The sequence below is a fragment of the Enoplosus armatus genome, chromosome 12 (assembly GCF_043641665.1).
Source record: "Enoplosus armatus isolate fEnoArm2 chromosome 12, fEnoArm2.hap1, whole genome shotgun sequence".
NCBI lineage: Eukaryota > Metazoa > Chordata > Actinopteri > Centrarchiformes > Enoplosidae > Enoplosus > Enoplosus armatus.
Window position 1 is genome coordinate 22,510,702 of NC_092191.1, and position 7,479 is coordinate 22,518,180.

Consider the following 7,479-nt stretch of genomic DNA (forward strand, 5'->3'; position numbering starts at 1 on the left):
CTAATAAAAACACCAAAAGAAGGCTTCAGTAGTGCAGCTAAACAGAAAAGAAATGGTATTATTCCATTATTTATATGTATGTGTGCATCTCTGGTACCCAATCGTTCCTCTTCATCAGCATGATACGGCATCCAACTTCTCAGGTTATACCTTACAGAGGTAAGAGTGTAGCGTGGGATTTCCTGTAAATGAATGAACTGACATTAGCAACACATAGCCCACTGTGATCGCGACCTCCACGCGTGGCAGCATGAATGGATTACTAAACGGGCCGGGGGCCGAGGGGCTCGGGGGGGACCCAAAGGCCACAGCCTCTGTTTGAAATGAGCTTTTTACCTTGGAAAGTCACAGGGATCAGCCAAAAGTAGGGAAGTCCTAGTCTCATTTATTGCTCCTGATCCTTAAATATTTAGTATGTGCCAAACGGGAGTCTGATCAAATGTTTTTACTATGTTTTGGTTCACTTTATCCCGACATAATGCAGTTGTATGTAATGAAGTGTACAGTAAAGCTATGTCACCTTAAGGGGGCAAAAGGGATGCTGAGTGTTCTAATTAACACAATGTACACATTCGTATTTCTATATATTTTATTTCCCCACAGAATTGTAAAACCAACTAACTGAAAAAAATAATAAAATATATAAAGACTCAGCTTTTCCAATTTGATAACATTTTCTACGCTTGTAGGCAGATGTCTGATGCCAGCACAGCACTCAACCCCAGCGAGCCGGCAACAATGCCAATTCCCCAGCCAAGGTGAGTGTCCTTCTCTTGTGCAAAAATCCAGGGGGCTGCATGAGACGCCACTCTTTGCCCGGAACAGAAAAACCACAGGACGAAAATGAAACGCTGATCTCTGCTGTGCTGTCAGACATGCATGTCTGCTGAGGGTTTGAGCTTTCAAAGTTTTCTGTCTATACTGATCATTTGATTTATGAAATAAAAGTGGCCTTGAAGATCCTGTAAAATTCCAGCGACTGAAACAAGATCCCAAAAAAGCTGCTGGGTAGAACACACAGTGCATATCCAATAATGGTGGAACGGTACGCAACACACAGTTCCCTATATTCCTCGATTTTGGGGTCTCTGTTACATTTTTGGTAAAGCAGGGAAAACAAATGTTTTAAATAGCATTATTTGTCATAAAATAAAAGTCATTGATATAGATATAATTAATTCCGTTTACTGTTTTGACAGTAATTGTTTGGGTCACAGGAGGTATCAAAGGCGCATACTGAACCGCCCAGTTCAGGATGAATGCAGATACGATTACACCCCTAATATCCGTTAATAATGTACATGTTTATGGGGTAAGGGGACAAGTGCTGACATCTCATGAGTTTCAGATCTTCATGCTTGGAAAACTGTCATAATAAAGTGGAATGAAGACAAACTACAGTCTGGTCTGGGGTTGTTTTTTGTTGTTGTTGTATATATTCATGTGTTTGATGAATGATTTCAGATACCAGATGTCTTTATTGTGTGTTTGTGGCGAGATCAACTTTTTATCTGAAGTTTAACTTAGTTGTTGGCAGATTATACCAACTTGATGTCCAGCATAACCAGGAGTGCATAGTGGTGTTACAGACATGATGACAGCAGGAGTTTGTCAAAATATCAGTGGCGGCCAAAGGCGAGCGACTGGAGAGAGTCATATTCTCCAAACTAAAGCTGATATGTTTCATGGCCACATCGAAGAACTTGCACACTAATCAGGGTTGTGTGCCCGGAAATTGTTCAAATCCTTTACTAGTAAAAGTAGCAATACAACACTAAAACAAAAAAGATTTACAACAAGTAACAGTCCTGCATTCGTAATGTTATGGAAGTAAAAAATAGGTATTTAGGTATTATTAAGTAGGTATTATCAGCAAAATGTACATCCAAGTATCAAAAAGTGTCCCTGTTAGTGATGATATTAGTATATATAGTAGAATTGATGGTGCATTAACATGTAAGCAGCATTTAAATGTAGCTGATTTTAACTATTTGATATACTGTTGGGCAGCTTAATGTAGAGCGATGTGTGATATTTTATATGCTAAGTGCGTAAGTTTTGCGTGTAAAGTCTTAATTTGTACAGAGTGGCCCTAAAACAGAAATACTTAAATAAAGAACAGGTACCTGAAATTACAAAGTACTGTACTTGAGAACATGTACTTAGTTACATTCCACCACTGGAGTTACTTTTCCAGTGGTGGAATTTTACTCTAGAAGTATATACTTTTTTTGTGGCACCAGTTACCCAAGCCATCTCCGAGACAGGGCTTCTTTACTGACCCCTGACTAAGTCAAGAAATTGCCGAAACTTTTAATTCATTGTATTATTTCACAGAGAAGGTACAACTGAAGGATATCCTAGACCACAAAAGGCTTCATGACTTCAAGTTGAATTTGAACTTTCTGAAGGGACACTGTCACAGAGTCACAGTGATATGCGGAGTCCCAGGTGAGACCAGTTGGGACAAGTTTCTAAAGTGTCTTGACTTTGATCCGTATTGTGCCAGAGGGCCGAAAAAGGCGGAAACATCAAGGACTGTAAATTGTATTATTGCATTTGGCCCCTTAATGTATGAAATGAATCGTGTTGTTAAACTGGAAATCACAAACGTTTGATTTTGGTTATTTTTAGTTTTGGGTTGTTTTTTTTTTCTTCTCTGTACTTGTATTCCCCTAAAAAACTAGACCCATGGTATTGTACTATTGTATCGTTTATTACCACAATGCTTTGTAGCCCGTGCAATTCGGAAAGCTAATGAAATAAGTCAGGAGTATTTGTCAATAATGTTATGTTGGATGTTATATGTTGGGAATTGCATATAAAATTATAATTTAAAAAACGTCTACAGCGAATACGAGGTCAACGAAAACAACTTTAGCCAACTTAAACCAAGACAGACACCCAGGGAGAGACTCAGCATTGCAGCATAATACAAATTTAGCAAACACCACACAAAACGGACACTAACTCCCTTGCATTATCAAAGAGGAGAAATCACTTCCAAGAGAATGAATCCCTTTTATTGCCCATAAAGATCACAAACACGTACATTATGCACTGTCCCCAGAGGAATGAGGAAAAAGACTGCCATGCTAAACATTTACCACGCCGTCACATCCATGGTTGCCCAGCTGATGGAGACAAATTCCCTTGCATCTACGTACTTACACAGCACAGCATTGGACTGGCATTTAACGCGGCAGAGAGGGAGCGACAGTGACGCATGAACTCCCGTTCAGTTTCACAGTGACTTCCTCACAAAAAAAAAAAAACAGAATCAAGACTGACTAACACTGCAGTGCTTCATTTCTAGTGAAGAAAACAGAAATTCGTCCTTATCTCAATACTTAACAGCTTTGCCGTGAAATGCCCCCCCCCCCCCCCCCCCCCGTCTGTAATGGCCTGCTGTTTGAAGAAGGTGAAGTCCATTCTGTTGCTTTTTTTACTTTCACTTTGACAACAACAACAAAAAAATGAGAAACCAAAAGGGAGAAATGACATAGATCAACACGTTCCCTGCCACATAATACAAGAACCACAGACATAGAACAACAAACCGCATTGGCCTCCTGCTAAAGTCCCCATTCATCACTGTAGTTACTGTTGAAATGAGGGCTTGGTGTTGTCATTTTTTATCTGACGAGTCGAGTAGCGCACCACCAGTGTTCCTGTGAAGCAGGCCTCTGGGTGTGTCGGTGCAGTCAGTCTGCCCGACTCTCTGTCGCAGCCTTCGTGACGTTGTTTTATGGCTGAACGTGATAAGACATCTTCCTGCTTCTGTCTGTGTGTTTATGTGTGTGTGTGTGTGTGTGTGTGTTCTTACCTCTATTTGCATTGGAATAGAGGACGCCCCGCCCAGCTTGGCCCGTGAGCTCTACTGACAGGCAGAGATGTGTCTGAGCCTGAAGGAAACTGTGGGGGGAAAATAGAAAGCCATACATGTTCAGACCTCGATAACTTGAAGACTGGGTGCTTTTTTATTATTATTATTATTATTATTATTATTCCAATCGTTGATGGGTTACTGATTTAAAAATAAAGTGCAATGCTTGCTTTTCCTGCTGCGGCTCTCTCCTGTTTGTCAGGTGGATTCGCTCCTTGTGTTTACCAATGTCAATGACTGTAATTCTGAAGAGGAGCCACACCTACACTCCCAGAGACAATGGACTGGTAGTTAAACGCATGCAATAAGGATAAAGAGAGGTTAAGGTGTAGGGTGTGGTCAGAAGCTTACAGAAGGGGTAAACAGCAGAAATGCCTTGTCCTCGGGGCAGTCTGCACCTTTCCAGGGATTAGGGGGGGTTAAGAATGCAGAGGAATTCTTCTTTCCATGTAGGAACAAAAATACCACCTTGGATTTACTTTTTAACTTCAGGACTGATTTTACCGAATCTTCCAGAGTTTCGGGGGAAATAAATGTACAAAGTCAGGCGATAGGTGATATACTTTTAGACACATTCGCGGCTGAGGAAAACATGGCAGCGCGGGTTAACTTGGGAGCAAGCACCCCCGAGGTTCTAAAGGCGTGTCCTCACCAAACGCGATCGTTGGTGGTTGGTGGTTAGTGTTTTGGTGAGAGCCCAGCTATTTGAACTCTGGTGAAACGCATCCTGGGGTGACAACATAAACTGAACCGTTATGCTATGTCAGCAGAGGCGGCTTCCAGCAGTACTGAGTAGAGGTCGTGCAAAATGCTGGTGGAACCCTAACCCCCCTTCGGGACTGTCTCATCCACTGTGTGGGGGGCAAAGATTAGGGATGTGGCTGTGGCTTTACATTTGCCAAACCGACCATTTAGTAGTCACCCTTGAGGTCTCCTCTCTTTGCAAAAACAAAACATATACATGGTTATCGGCTGCCACTGACTGAACAAACTGGGTAACCTCACGTATTGAGGCACACATGCGGGGGCTCTGTCATCTGGCAGATGATGTTGTTTGGGATCCGGTGGGGGGGAGGGGGTCAGGCGTCAGGCAGCGGGCTGGTTTCGGCTCAGACAGGACAGGATAACTGGAGCTGGCAGGGCGACTTCACCACTTCAGTATCAGCATTATCACCATTACCAGGGACAATGTGGCCTCTGTTACGTTACGTTACGACAATTTAATGTCCGATGACTTGCTTTCTTACATAGTCTTGAAATTATATAACCAGCCTGCATGTACACACACACACAGTAGTACACACACACAGTAGTACTATGCCAGCAGTACTATGGTACCAATTTGGGGAACGATTTCTAAAAGTTTTACAGCTCAGAGCTGAGTAAACATAGCTGCCCCGTGTTGTGTTCGCTTTCCTTGCTTCATTTTAGCGGCCTGACCGAAACCTGATTGACATTTCAACTCCTACATAGAAGAAAGAAAGAAAATGATTGAATAACCCTTTTTTCAATCGCTCTCCGCCGAGAAACGATGAGAAATGCCACCCACACCATGGACAGGAAACAGACCAGTGACCGTTATGTTGTCAGCCTAGAATGTCGCTCTTACGGAAAACGTATATGCGCAAACAAACACGCATGTTGACAAGTGCTTTGATATTAACCTAGCCTATTACCCATAAATCAATGAATAATAAACGTTTAGTTTTCTTCCTGTATACTCCTGTATATTAACTGTAAAAAAAAAAGGGAACCAGCTGTTCTGCCCACATAGCACATGACAGGAAATAACCCCCGCAACTCAGGGGTTCATGGCCTGTGTGGGAATAGGCCAAAAAAAATCATGCTCATATTTGGCCACTGCTTCACATGTTTACTACAGACAAGTCCGTCTTCATCCGCTAATGGCTAATGAATCAACATTTCCGGTGCATCAACTTGTGAGTCATTTGACATTTGGGTCCATACCATTGTTTGCCAAGTTATTGTAGCTGAAAATGTCAACGAACAAAATACAAATATTCAGCTAGCGTGATATTCAGACTGAATGGCCGTTTCGTTTCTATGTCCCTTCGTTTCCCATCACACCATGGCCATGGAAAACACATGTCTCTGACTGGCTGAAAGGTGTTAGCATAGCTCAGATCAAAAATTTATCAGGTATATTAATATTAACACAAATAAAAACAGCAGAGGATTCTTATAAGTACTAATGTAAATACATTCATTGAGACAGGCACTGAAGTAAAGTGGTAAGAGCTCAACAGGGAGGTTGAAAAGGGGCACGATAGGAAAGGGCCCTGCAGCCAGCTGACTCCCTTTGTAACTCTGGGGACAGACAGGAGCCAAGTATTCTGAGAGAGGAGAGCACGGGATGGGACATAAGGTTTAATGAGGTCAGAGAGATAAGAAGGGGCGAGCCCATTTTAGAACATTATAGGCCATCAGTAGCACCTTAAAGTCCGATCTGGTGTGGATAGGGAGCCAAATGAAGTGGAGCAAAAATTGGTGAAATGCGGTCACATTTCTGGTTTTAGTTAAGATCCTAGCTGCAACGAGATTTACATTCTATTTATGTAATTGTATTATATACATATCCTTAAAGATACCCAGACAGACTGTTGCAGTTGCCAAAGTAAGGTAGAGTGGGGTATCATCTGTATAACAATGACACATTATGGTATGACATGACATGTTTTTGGATGAAACGTCCACCACAAGAGGAGGAGAGAGTTTCGTTCCGAGTTCCCACTATCACAGCATGACCCACAGACTCATCACAGCATGACTCACAAGGCCTCAGGGGCATGACACACACGCACACACACACACACATTCATTCTCATCTCGTGCTATCCGCTGCCAGAATACAGGGCTCCTGTCTGTCCCAAGAGTCAAAAAGACGTCAGCTGGCTGCAGGGCCCTTTTTCTTATCATGCCCCCGTCCACTGGAATAACCTTTCTGTTGATATCAAACAGTCTGACTCTATTGAGGCCTTTAAATCCAAACTTAAGACTCATCTTTTTTTGCCTTAACTTTCAGTTAGCTGCTTATTTTTTGGTTACCTTGGACCTGTTACCATTATCCTTCCGGTGGGTCTCAGTCTCAATCGATTTATTAAGCCTAGTACTTATAGTCCATGTTTGTCCTGCCGATGAGAACATTGTAAACTTTCTAAAAAAAAAAAAAAACTGCATCAGTTTAGCCCTCCCCTGGATGTCAGTGGCCAGATGTTTTGGATCTGGTTCTTCATCCTCCAGGAGATTCAGCCTCTCCCCTCATATCTATTCATAATTTTGTCATCATGATTGTTCATGCTGTAATTTTATTATGCTTCTGTCTGTCCGTCCCGGGAGAGGGATCCCTCCTCTGTTGCTCTTTCTGAGGTTAAAAGGGTTCTTTTGGGGTGAGCTTTTCCACATCCGAATCGAGTATCTAAGGACGTATGATGTACACATTTTAAAGCCACCCTGAGGCAAATTTAGTGATTAGTGATATTGGGCTATATAAATAAAACTGACTTGCCTTGACTTGACACACGAAACAGGAAGTTAAATAGAGGGAAACTTTCAGAGTTTGTCAAGTGTATCCC